The 13,348-nt window shown below is 46.6% G+C and overlaps 1 long non-coding RNA gene across 1 annotated transcript in view; it reads right to left on the bottom strand.

The window, feature by feature from the left end:
- Window positions 1-7,328: 7,328 nt before the first annotated feature.
- The window catches only part of LOC125758055 (uncharacterized), a 265,336-nt gene continuing 259,316 nt past the window's right edge, over window positions 7,329-13,348 (bottom strand). Inside the window, exon 2 of the long non-coding RNA XR_007415779.1 lies at window positions 7,329-7,429. This is a non-coding gene — a long non-coding RNA (uncharacterized LOC125758055). The remainder of the gene's footprint in view (window positions 7,430-13,348) is intronic.

Consider the following 13,348-nt stretch of genomic DNA (forward strand, 5'->3'; position numbering starts at 1 on the left):
GTTTAGTTATTATTTCGTTATGTGCGTGCGTGAACGTGCGTGCGTTTGCGTGTATGGATCCCTCATTACTCAAAGTTTAGTTAGTCTTCAGAACATAAAGGGTTAGTTAGAGTTTTGACCACTTCAATAAACAGGAAGATTACCCGCCTCTCAACTTTCTCCTCTCGTTAGACGACGTATTCAACTCAGTGCCTCTCCCTAGTGTCCCGTGCACTTTCGTAAAGCGCCCAGAACGAGAAATTATCAGTGCAAGCACGTCAGTGCGCCTTGATCTTAGGCGAGAGATCTGCGCTTAACTGCGAAAGCGGAAGCCATACCTAGCCAATCCGACGCTGCGCTCTAAAGGAGGCGCAGCCGGAATCAATGACGGGCGCTGTTCGGGCCCAGTCATCTTGCAGGTCTGCACGTGAGATTTCCTCTAAGCCCCGGTCTAATGGGCCGAGATCAATAATTCACGAGGCAAAAGGTTTCCCAAAAAGAGCTGAATCCGAACGAAGCAAGCGACGGAGGCAGGGCGCCTTCTCCCAGACCGAGGCTTATCGCTGGGCGCACGCCAGTTGGCGCACATCCTCTGCCGTCATACGCCCCTTCCCCTCTCTCCCTCTCCCCTGTACCCCGACCTCTTGTACTCGGCACGCGAAGTCGTTAAGTTGAAGCTTTACCCAGCCGGTGCCTAATCTTGCTGTCTCCGCGAACCCCTAATTATTTAGCTCAAGGCAACAGATTAAAGTTCAACGAGCAGCCATTAGTCTGCAGGCGTCCTGTGTACAAAACCTGGCGAATAATGGGAGCAGAGTATCACGTACCAGCGTTTGCCTATATAGCATCAATGTGGGCGTTATATAGCGGGGCTTGCGTGTCTCTCGTGAAAAGCCAAAAAGTGCTCGCAGAAGCAGCAAGGTACAAAGCGCGGGGCGCAGAAGGAACGTGCATGCACACACGCACGCATGCAAACAAACACAAGCTAGCGCAAAAGTAGCGAAGTAGACAAATTTGAAATTTCTGAACAATACAAGCAAATCAACAGCGCGTCGTTGTTAAATGCAGAATCTTAGTGATGAAAGTGACAGTTAGCCAGCCTAAGAGGGCACGTAAGCACTGAAACAGGATTCCGTAGCTTTGCATTCTGACTGTCTACGAGAAATCAACAACAAACTAAAGTATTCGCTTTGTCAGAATTCGTGTCTACTATTTTTTTTCTTCGCAAGTAATTATGTACGCATGCCAAAAGATATTATGATCTATCTATCTATCTATCTATCTATCTATCTATCTATCTATCTATCTATCTATCTATCTATCTATCTATCTATCTATCTATCTATCTATCTATCTATCTATCTATCTATCTATCTATCTATCTATCTATCTATCTATCTATCTAGCATCTATCTATAGTCGTCGGTCTGTCGGGCTGTCTGTCGTCTGTCTTCTGTCTGTATGTCTGTCCTGTCTGTATGTATGTATGTATGTATGTATGAGTATGTATTAGTATGTATGTAGTATGTATGTATGATGTATGATGATGTATGTATGTATGTATGTATGTATGTATGTAAAGTGTTTATGTTAGCCGAGAAAAACACAAGAGCCTCGAGACGCACGCAGCCTCCCAGCCGCTACCCACTGAGCAACAAGCCAGCACAACGGCAGTCTAACCAACAGGCACCGTCGGTTCACGCTCCTTCCGCATCAGCGACCTGCAAAACAATAGTTCCTAAAACAACTAGTCCTTCACCAGACCGCCTGTTTGCCATTGTACAGAATAACCGCTGCCACGGCGACGTTTCTGGAGAGGAGTGCGCATAAATATTTATCGGCTGGAGCGCATCGCATATGTAGTAGAGAGAAGGCAGCCTGCGAGATGAGCTTCTCCACATACAGAGTGTTAGTGCGGTGAAGCAGACTTCTTCAAGCTAGGGACGCGGCTAAGTACACTAACTGGCGGTCAACTGTCGAAACACGTTGCCACTCCACTCTAGCCGGCATACGCCGACCAGACAACAACGTGAAGCTGAGATGTCAGGCTCAGTGAGTCGTGTATTACGAGGACGACTACTGCGAGTACGACAGAACAGATGACGCAACAAAAGTCTGTCGCTGGCATTGTCACGACATGACGAAATAACTTACAATGTGTGATCACCACTCCTTTGTCGCTCGCTCTGGAACGCCAGTACGCCGTACGCGATAATATTTACCGATTCGTCCTCCGAAGAGACAGTTATCCTACGAATACATCTATCGCGGGCATTTATGGAGTTCTCTTGATGACCCCGTAACATTAGATTAAGATAGCCACGTAACGAGCGGCCTACTTTCACGTTAACTTGTTTCTGAGATATACAATAATGAACGATGTTGTACGACGGCATTACCCGTGGCGTTTACGATGGTCATGTAGATCTGGTCAAGTCGCAATGGCTGTTTTACTAACGGATAAAACAATATTTATTATTCATCCTCCCGTACCAAATAGGTCAAGAAAATAAATATTTACTGCTAACAGTCGTTCTAGGACACGAGGTTGCCCCCAGACCCACGTAAATAACACTAACTGGCAAAAACCGAACGTTATGAAGGTAACCTTCTTACTGGTATCAGCGATAGTCATTAGTCTCGTATTGGCCCGTGTAAATCCAGACAGTTAAACCATAAACATAATCAACGCCCCACCCTGCCCGCAATAAAGCGCACGCCAAGTACGCCGACCATATATTTGTTATGCCTACCACCATTTCCTTTCTCGAACACGTATACTGCAGCTCATAAAAAAAGAAAATTATAAAGAAGTACGCACCGAAGCAGGTGCTAGCCGACGTCTTCTCCAACCCAAACTAAGTAACGACTCCGGCAATAAAAACACCGAATCAAATTTATCAGTAGAGACAGCAGGCATACACTAAAAGGAACTAAGAGGGGAGGGAGTGAGTGCATGAATGGCGGGTACAAATATTTATGAGGCACGAACGCACGTGCCTGCCGAATGACACGGGAATGTACGAGACGACGCTGTACTGAACGGGCAAAAGGAAAGAAATAAACAAGAATACGGCTCGCGGAAACAGAATCAAGACTCGTTGGCGGAGCAAGTCGCCGACGCTTCCGAGGCAGTAAAGACGGTTGGCCTCTGACCGGAAATTAAGCAGTCTACGAAAATAAAAAAAAGAAAGCAAAGAAGAGACGGGGGGATATTATGGGCGGCTCCGCGCGACCAGAAGCGCCGCGCCGAAGCATAAAAATAAACGGACAGCCTTATATGCTCGTCGATCGTGCGAAGGCGAACGGCCCCCCGACCACACGAATGGACGTCTCGATCGTGCGGATGCCGATATAGTCTTGATACGGAGGCGTTGTGGGAAAGAATTAGGGGAGAGGGGAATGGAAGGGCGGGGCCTAATAATACGAAACCATGTACAAGTCTGCATTTAAACACTTTCACACGTCGGAGACTGTTCTGTGTTTGAAACTTGGGAGAGTCTACGCTGCTGCAAGTTCACCTCTCTCTCTCTCTTTCTTTGTTCTTGTTTCCATTTCCCACTGCCAAGTAGCACGTTAAAGCTTTCATTCATGCTGACGGCTAGGGTGTTCTATCATGTCCTTCTTTCACTCGGCACTGTGGCCATGCAATCTCCCGAATGAGTCTGACAGTATAACTTCAGATAGTACAATGTGTCTAAAAAGTTGCCGATAGTGCGGCCCACGTCCGCCTATTAGAAAGGTGAACCGAAATATTCGGAGGTGGATAAACCCTAAGTTTACCGTTCGGTATAGGCAAGCCCTGAGCTATAGGTAAGCCCTAAGGCATAAGGAGTGCACGATAATTGCAGCCTGGTGAAACTGACGCATCTTGTAACATGCGGTGTAGCAAATGTGTACAGACACTGTGGATTACTGCGTAGTCACGACTAAGAGAGTGGGTGTGCCGCGTAGTGTGTATGACACGCGGTCGTCAAATGTGTACAAATAGGGAATGCGTTCGTCGGAGACATACGATAAGACTTAGTCCATTCTTGAACAACGCACAAACTGACGCAGACACAGAATGACGGGGCAAGCTATATAGGATGATCACATACTCTGGATTTGATCACTTCCATCCGACCGGCCTCGAGTCTGCATTCCATTTTCTACGTGCATCCAGATTTTCAGTTTGTATTTAGCACGTAATGATATTTCGTCGCAAAACCGTTTGTTATGCCAACTATACCTTGTACTCATCTGTATTCTTGTACTCCAGTTGTATTATTTCTCAAGATATGCATTCCATCACTGTAACGTCTTTAAAGGCTTCAGGGTAAATAAATGAAATGAAATGAAATTCTTTTACGATAAGACTTTGAACTGGTGCCCCTGTGCTGTACAGGGTTTAATTAGTTTACCGCTAAATGTTATTATATTACGTGATACACTCTACAAAAAAAAAAAATTAACGAAGCTTAGCACTAGCGCTGCCAAGCCTGAAGGAAGTGCGGAGATGGGCAGCCTTCTTTGTTTCTCTTTCTTTCCTCCTCTCTTTCTTTTTCTCTTTTCCAGTCTTTCTGTCTCTTTTTATCTATTTATCTCCATTTATTTCTATTTTTTCTTCCCATTTTTTCTCTTTCTTTCTCTCTACTTCTATTTCTCGCTTGCTTCTCTTTTTTTTCTATTTTTATACGTGCTTTTGGCCGCGTTACGCCAAGCGACGACAGCATACGACAGCCCTGGCCTCTAAAGTGTTCCACACTTAAAAAAATACCTGTCCACAGCCCTCAGCTTGTATTGTGACACCCAGAGTATGAAAAAAGAAGCTACAGCGGATCATTTCTGTCGCATGTTTCGATTGGAAAGAAAGTATCCCTAAACTAATATTCCATAGCTCCAATTTTGGTTTGCAACGCGAGAAAAAAAATAAATATGATGCGGCCTGCAGATCAGCTAGCCTTGCTCCGTCTTTTCTCCTTCGCCCCCACTACCCTTTCAACGTCTCCCTTCCCCCTCCCCTTCATTTTTTTTTTCTCGGTCTATAGAGAAAAGAAAATTGAACAAAAACGAAATAACATCGAAGGCATCTAGCTACGTGACGCGCTCGAATGCCGAGCGCATTGGACATCGCTGTCCGTATAGGGGTATATATTCGGAGTGGGCGGGATATAAGGTAATGCGGGGGTTTTGCGCTTGGAAACGGGACAAAAAGGCACGCGCAAGAAATCTTCACTGTGCAGAACACGACCAATAGGAGGCATGTTCAAGACGCCCACACCATACGGCGCATACCAAAGGCCTGAGCAGCAGTGATATTGCATTCCAGCGACGCGAAGCCGCCGAAGCGACCACCGTCGGTTTGACATTTGGAAAGCCTCCATAGCGCTCACCGGCGCTTCTACAGCACAGACGATGGACGGTTAAAAAAAAAAAATACAAACGGACAAGGACTGCGTAACACGTCCGTTGCTCATACTGTTCCACGAATGTCTGTCGGCGAACGAAAGTCTTTGAAATTACCAGCAAACGCATCTCGATGCCTCAGGTGAGTACTGCGAAGATAGCAACGGCTGTCACACGAGTCTTCCGATCGAGCAGCCGTTGCGAGCCATCTCCTTTGGGTGCGGAAAAATGTCGCCTCCACTAACAAAGACGGCTCGGCGGGTCGCAAGTTATTAAAAAACTACTGTTTTCCTTGTTCCTCGTCCTTCTGCTTTTTTTTCTGTTTTCGATTACAGCGCTAAGATTTTTGTTGCTGTAGCTATTGATCCTATGGTTCCACTGCAGGTGAGTTTAACAGTAAGAATAGTGATAGTGAAATATTGCATTTGTCAATCGTGTGCTTAAGTGAGGTATGGTTGAAACGGTTCCGTGTTTAATGAGAATTAAATGAAATTGTTCGTACTGGGCTCTTGTGTCGAGAAGAAAGCTTTGATACCCAAGTGCTGTTGTTATCACTTTTTAAGGGTTCTTTTGCAGATGTCCACCTCTGTGGTACAGTGGTTACGGTGCTCGGCTGCTGGCCCGAAAGTCGCAGGTTCGATCCCGGTCGCATTTAGATGGAGGTGAAATGCTAGAGGCGCGTCTACTAAGCGATGTCACGGCACGTTAAAGAACACCAAATGGTCGAAATTTCCGGAGCCCTCTACCGCGGCGTGCCTAATAGTCATATCGTAGTTTTCGCGCGCAAAGCCCCGGATATTGTTAGTACAGTTCTTTCGCAGGTAATAGCCACGCCGTATCGCGAAGCGATCGGTGGAAATACCGTACAACCTATTAAAAGGCTTCCAGATACTAGCCCGGCATCTTCACCTGTATACGCCCGGGTCCTTCAATTACTTCTTTTTCCTATCCTGATTTCTATTCGTTTCTATTCGCAGGGTGTACTCGACCACAGCCGCAAGTCCTGCGCCAGGTGACACAGAGAAAATAACGCCAGCCGGGTCGTTCCAAATTTCGCTCACGTTCTTGCGTTCTCACCTATAGCTCCGACTTGCCGTCGGTGTTTTCGATACAGCTTTTTTTTTCATTGTTTTTATATTTATTATCCAGATAGCTTCTCCGCTTCGTAAAAAATCGATTACGTTTATCTTGTCTCGAAGAGCCGCGGTTCGGTTCTAACCGCGCGCTTTTATCGTTTCGGAAATACTCTGGCTTCTCAGCGCCCATTCTTTGCCTCGCCGGCGGGCTATGCTCAGGAAATCGGCGCTGATCGCCACACGAGCAAGCGTTATCGCTCTTTCGTATTTTGTCCCTTCGCGAAGCTTTCAACAACACAAAAGAAAGAAAGAAAGAAGAAAGAAGAAAGAAAGAAAGAAAGAAAGAAAGAAAGAAAGAAAGAAAGACTGTTGTAAGTAGGTACGAAGTTCGGACGAAGAAGAGATGGACGCTGACGCTTTGCTTTCGGGCACAGCAAAGGCATCGTTGAAGCCAGAGATCATTACTCGTTATCTCGGAACGGTGTTCCCGCCTCAACGAACGGAAAGTGATTCTCGCAAGAACTCGCACACATGGAGAAGCGATCGAGCCGGTATATAGAGCAGTTCGAGGAGAAGTGCACTCGCACAGAATCGTATAGTATGTACCGCAAGCAATCAGAAGTCAAACGGCGTACTATCCGGGCGAGTATATAAACGTGATCGGCCAAAAGGTGCGCGCGGAGTGCTACTGATGGCTTTGGTTGGGCATATATACTCACCGGTAGCCAATCCGGTTAGAGCAAATCCATATAGTCGAATTGCATGTCGCCGTTTCTGTAAACATAGCCCAAGAGGTTCCAGAGCGTGTTTCGATAGGTAAACGCCACATTGAACGATGCAGTGAGAATTACGAGGCATGGGAGAGTATATAGCGCATTCCCTATAATATCTGGGGTTTAACGTCCCAAAACCACTACATGATTATGAGAGACGCCGTAGTGGAGGGCTCCGGAAATTTCGACCACCTGGGGTTCTTTAACGTGCACCTAAATCTAAGTACACGGGCCTCAAACATTCTCGCCTCCATCGAAAATGCAGCCGCCGCGGCCGGGATTCGATCCCGCGACCTTCGGGTCAGCAGTCGAGCGCCATAACCACTAGACCACCGTGGCGGGGGTATATAGCGCATTCCCGGCTATATCTTAGAGCCGATTTTGACATTCAAACGGATCGGAAAAAAACAAGAAATGTTAAGGCTGCTGTGGCGCGTGCGCGGTGTTCTTGTTTTAGTCATACGTTCAGATCGCTCGAACTGTACCGTGTTCAACTCTTCTCTTGTTTTTGTTGCGTCCGGGTCTGCCAGGATAACCCCGCCACTGGCGACAACATCATCATCACACCATCACTACCACCCTCACCACAACCGTAAAATGTTTTTTTTTATATTTTAATGCTCCATTCTGCATGTACCGCCTGGTACCAGCGGTGACCAAGACAGCAGTGAGCAAGTTAATGAACCTGTTCTTCGGATAACATCAAGCTAACCATTGTGTTCCTCGCGCACTTCGATTCGCTGCGATTAAAAAATTTTTGTTCACAGTTGGCAAGTTTGCGATGCTAGAATTACTGCTAGTTACATTACAAAATCTGTATGGCACAGCCTACCTTTCTTTGCGTGGTAGAGGTTTGGAAGCGCAGGAACATCACCGGATAGAAAAGGGGAAAAGGTCGATCTATAAGGGGCTGGAATCGCGGAGCCTAATGGGAAAATGCCAATGCGAGATGTGACAGGCGTGGGTGGGTGTCATATTCTTTATGGAATGAAAGTCGTTTTTGAGCATCTGCGCCCAATCCCTGCTATATGGTTCGCAACATCGCTCATGGTTTTCGCGGGGGCGTCGCGACGAGACATCCATTTACTATCGTTTCTTTCTTTCTTTCTTTCTTTCTTTCTTTCTTTCTTTCTTTCTTTCTTTCTTTCTTTCTTTCTTTCTTTCTTTCTTTCTTTCTTTCTTTCTTTCTTTCTTTCTTTCTTTCTTTCATATCGAGGCAGCGCGAGAAATCGGTAGACTGGCGTGCGTGTACGCTGGCGTGCTCAATTCGAGCGTGCGCATTGCAGTCATTTAGAGCCATATTTCATCGTTTCTGCGAAGCAAGAAACGCAACACTCGTGAGGCAGGCCGACATTTTCAGTCTCGCTAAGTTGATTCCTACCGAGCCTAACGCATGCAGCTGAAAAAAAAAAGCGCTGTCGCGAAGAGTCCGCAAGATTGATAGATGGCATCCAAAGTTTCGAAGCAACGCACGAGAAATTACACACGCTGTAGCGGAGGGTTCTGGATCAACTTTTATCAACTAAAGTACAATTTGTTGCTACTCTGTACGCTCAAAGAGGTACTGACACGCAAATTTTCAGTTGTCAATTTCCTTGTATTAAATGATATCAAAGCCCTCAAGAGTCTAGAAAATGTACTGGTGAGGGTGAGTGCCCCATGGAAAATCAATTACAATATGTTTCTAAATGCTCGTTTCGGTTCTTACTGTACCCTGACGTCACGATATGGTATGAGCGTGTCGCTACATGTTCGCGCTGGATATCGTGACGTTTCCGCGGCCGCTCCGTGACTCCGGTAATGACGCACAAGCGGCCACTTTGAACGTTTTGGTACTTGGCGTCATCACAACCAGTTATACTCGTGAGTGAAGTCACTGGAATTGACACTGTAGCCTGACGTCATGACAGTGTCGATGTCAGTAAGTGTGTCATGCGAAAATCGACCTTAATGTCAAAATAAAATATTTTATTAGCATTTACTAAGCTTCACACTTGCTCAGAGCCGCCTCTGTATTCAGGAGATTTGCATGGTGCAGAGTAAACTCAGTTTCGAAACTTGGTGTACGTCCCGTTCAAGTAGTTGTATTTTGCTGTTTGATCAGCGGATTTTACTACACTTGCTTAGTGTCCTTATACACTGCTTAAGAAGAGGTCTTTTTGACAATCTGACTTTTGGACTGACTTCTGTATCTTATACCATGGTGTACATATCCAAACCCACACACCAATATGCTTATTAAGCTAAACTTTCAAACGCAAAACATACAACACTTGCGTTTTACACTTAATCGAGGGCTAGACCATGAGACGTGCTCCAGGTATTAAGGCGGGCATTAAGACCTGCCACCTACGAAGCTGTGGTCAACACCCCGGCTGTCACTGGCATTAGCAAATGAACACATAGTCTCTTGTTGTATGGATCACTCCTAGAATTCATCGAGGAAACAGGACCTTTTATATATGATTACGAGCGCGCGGATGACATTTATTTCCGCTATATTACATGACAAAGTGTGGTTAACAACGCGAGAAAAAGAAGGTAATGTTCAGCTATATGACATACATTGCCGGTCCATAAAATAATGTCGTTAAGAAGACGGTAATTTAGGGGCTTGGCTTCCGCGTGAACACGAAAAAACACTTGCGTCCTTTAAATCTACGGTCGTGCTGACACTCAATGCGAGAGCTTTGATCCCGACAAGCACGGCTGACGCCAAGACTGAACAGTGACATGTATGGTACGGTCCACTGCTAACGGGAACACTCGAATGAGCACCTTTCATATTGCTGGCCCCCTAACTGCAAGTGTATCTAGAAACGTCGTTCGTACGCGGAACTAGTCTGTCAAAAGGAGTCAGAACAGTCAGCCACCAGTAAGTAATATTATGCAAATCTAAGCCACTATGGTTTTGCGAGAGCGCGAAATCCGGAAATGGTCCGCACGCAAGTGTTCCCTTTAAAGGAGTAATAACACAACTTTTAGAAATTTTCCTATTGTTGCTCTTAATAAAAGTACTGGTGTCGAGAACACTAAAAAGTGTATCGTGGTTGCTCGGAACCCATTTATTATATTTTTAATACCTCTTCCTTAAAAAAAAGCACTTTCGGTTTCGGTATCGAGGGAGTGGTGCCACAGTGACGTGTAAACACAATGTGACGTAGGTCTAAATGAAGTGGGGACAGTAATTCTCGGCGTTCTTGCAGCACTCAGTAGTTTGCTGTTGGTTGTACGCATTTCATGCAAACAACGAAGGGTGAATGGACATCCAGCGGCTCCGACAGCCATTTCGGCCGCATCCAGGACGCAAGAGTTCGCAAATCCAGCGTTCGCAAATCCAGCAAACTATGTTGGGTCGTCATGGTAACGTCCATTGCTTTGGGGTTGTCTTGCTGGGAGATGAAAACCTTGAAATCGAAATAAATATGTGATACTAGTTTTCTGAATCCGGTGTGTCGAGAGCGGTAACACTACATGCCAAAGAAAGAAACAAATGTCCCTTTCACGATGCCTCAAAATCGTGTCAGTACTCATTTACCAGTGGACCCGTCTGTATACAGTGACGCTCAACGTGAGTCGCAACACGGTGGCCATGGTTGAAGGGGCCCCAAGCCTATACAGTAACAACGAGAAACGTGAAATGATTTTTGGAAATACCAATAGTCGAAACACTGTTTACGCCTCTGATTGTTCTTTAAGTCGGCGCCACCGTGCAGTGTTTGCTCCGCTTTGACCAAGGGCAACGTGTTGCAGCTCATATTGGGCGCCACTGCACATGCCCGGAATGGCGACGCGGTCCTTTCTGCCGATTAATCAAAATAAGCGACCCAACAGTGCGCATCTCTTCAGACGAGATACATGTTCCTTGCGACATGAAAAACATCCTGCGATCGTGTGACTGACGCCGCTCGGCGACTGCTCGATGGCTTGCCATTTCGGTTCGGCATGCCTATCGCAATGCTCTCATCGGCGGCGGTATCCCAAGAATTTCTCGCTGCCTCCCCGCAACCATTTGGCGCGGACAGCGCGCGGTTACGTCCCACACAGCCTTGCTCACTGCGTCCTATGTGATTCGCATTTTCTCTTTCCATAAATGGTACAAGCGTCGGTCGCCAGCTGCGGTCGAAAACACATCGATATACCGCGATCTAAGCCTGTGGCATGCATTGCGGAACCTCTGCACGCAAAGCTCAGTCTAACATGCTGGTTCTAATCAATGAGGGAGATATTATTATTAATGATATGCGCGCACAAATGCAAGAGGACACAGAGGAAATTGGGAGAGAAATATGGTTGATGCAGCGTTGAAAGGCGGGAGACATATAGACCGAAAAGCACAGGACGAGCGCTAACTGCCACCTAGAGGGGCGCAACGCCTGCCTACTCTTTCGGGAGGAGGGAAGAGATAGAGAAAAGGAAGAAAGGAGAGAAAGAGAAAAGAAGTTAGGAAAATAAAGTTAAAAAATGACTAACACTTGGGCGAAAATAGGTGAGAACAGGAGGGGGAAAAAGCTATAAACGGGCGGCCAGATCCGTTTGGTTCATAAAAGTCAGTAAAGCTCGATGGTCCTGATCGGGTGAAGCAGGAGCACACCCTCTCGGAAAGAGGTAATCGTCAAGGGTGAAGATATGATACAGAACATACAGAGACATCAGCCATAATGAATCCGCTTAACTGCCCTTGTCACAATGAATGAGAGGGGTCAAAAGAGAAAAAAAAAACATCAGGAAATTCGCACTTAAAAGGCATCGTCGCACATAACTGTTCGCTTTGTGGGAAGCAATCCGTTATTGTTCAAATTGACAATCTGTAAAATAAATGCAGATAAATAGACAAGCCGAGAGATAGCTTACTGCAGAGCCATCTATAATACATATATAAATAATCAATGCTGCCCCCCACAACAGGTACCATCAGACAAACCGCAGATAGAGAAACATACGATCACTGCACTTGAAAATAGAGAAGAAACATGGCTGATCCCTCCGTCATAGGAATCGGTATAACACGAAAGTGAAACGTGTCTTCACAGAAGCAGTGCTTATTGTGTAGTGATATATGAGAGCTTGTACAATGTCTATTCGTGTTTGGCAGCTATAGCACCGTTTGACGTGGATGCACCCACGTTGACAGCATGTCTCTATCGCGACGACTAACGCCCGTGATCATGAATTAACCGTTGTGGTAGCTGACGGTGTGAACATATATTTGGACACAGCGAATCGTGAATCCCGCGTAAGGATGATATCAACAAGCTCATAATCAACACTGGTACCCGGTATGCACTTCTTCAAAGCGTCGTCAATTAAGGAGAGAAACGACACGGTGTGCGCTTTCTAGTAATGGGTAGCCGACGCCTGTGCTCATGCGTACATAACACACACTGTGCTTCAGCAACACGGGACGTAGAGATTCGTAACCTGAGCCGCAAACGCGCGCGTCCCGCTGGTTTCTGTCTCGCAGGCGCCGCTATCGCTCCACCAAGGCACGACATTCGCCCGTCGAAATCGCGTCCTTTCTGCAACGCATATTGCAGCAGTTTTGTTAGTCTCTGCTCTCGCAACTGAAGCAATCGGCGGCGGAGAAATCCCGTTGGTGCACGTGGAAGCTACACTACTCCGATGAGCCGACGCACGCTAACACGAAGCCAAAGGCAAAGAACGTAACTGCGTGAAGGGTGCCTCGGCGACGCCAGCGCGGCCGCTCTGGTATCGAGACGCTTTAACCATGACCTCCGATATCGTGTGCAATCTCGGAGTAAGCGCTAGCGATCGTGAAGCATTACTTCTTTTCACATCTCACAGACGGCGGCCCCGCCTCGCTCCGCCCGCCGCGAAAGAGAATGTGTGAAAGATATAAGGCGCGTTCGCGCCACGTCTAGCATCTCCCGAGTTAGCTTAGTCGGTAGCGCGTCGGGCGCTTGCCGTCCCGGCCGCAACATCGTGGGTTCGATTCCCAGCGGGGTGTCTTTTTCTTAGTTTTTTTCTTTCTCACCCGTTGGCGTCCATTTTATGAACGTCATATCCGTGACGGGTGTACTTGGTGGACCCCGGCATAAAACACTTTCGTGTTAATAAAAACAAACAAGTGAGGGCAATCAGAAAAGCAAAGAAATATGCTGCGCGCGCAAG

This window comes from Rhipicephalus sanguineus, chromosome 4 (genome assembly GCF_013339695.2).
Source record: "Rhipicephalus sanguineus isolate Rsan-2018 chromosome 4, BIME_Rsan_1.4, whole genome shotgun sequence".
Taxonomy (NCBI): Eukaryota; Metazoa; Arthropoda; class Arachnida; order Ixodida; family Ixodidae; genus Rhipicephalus; species Rhipicephalus sanguineus.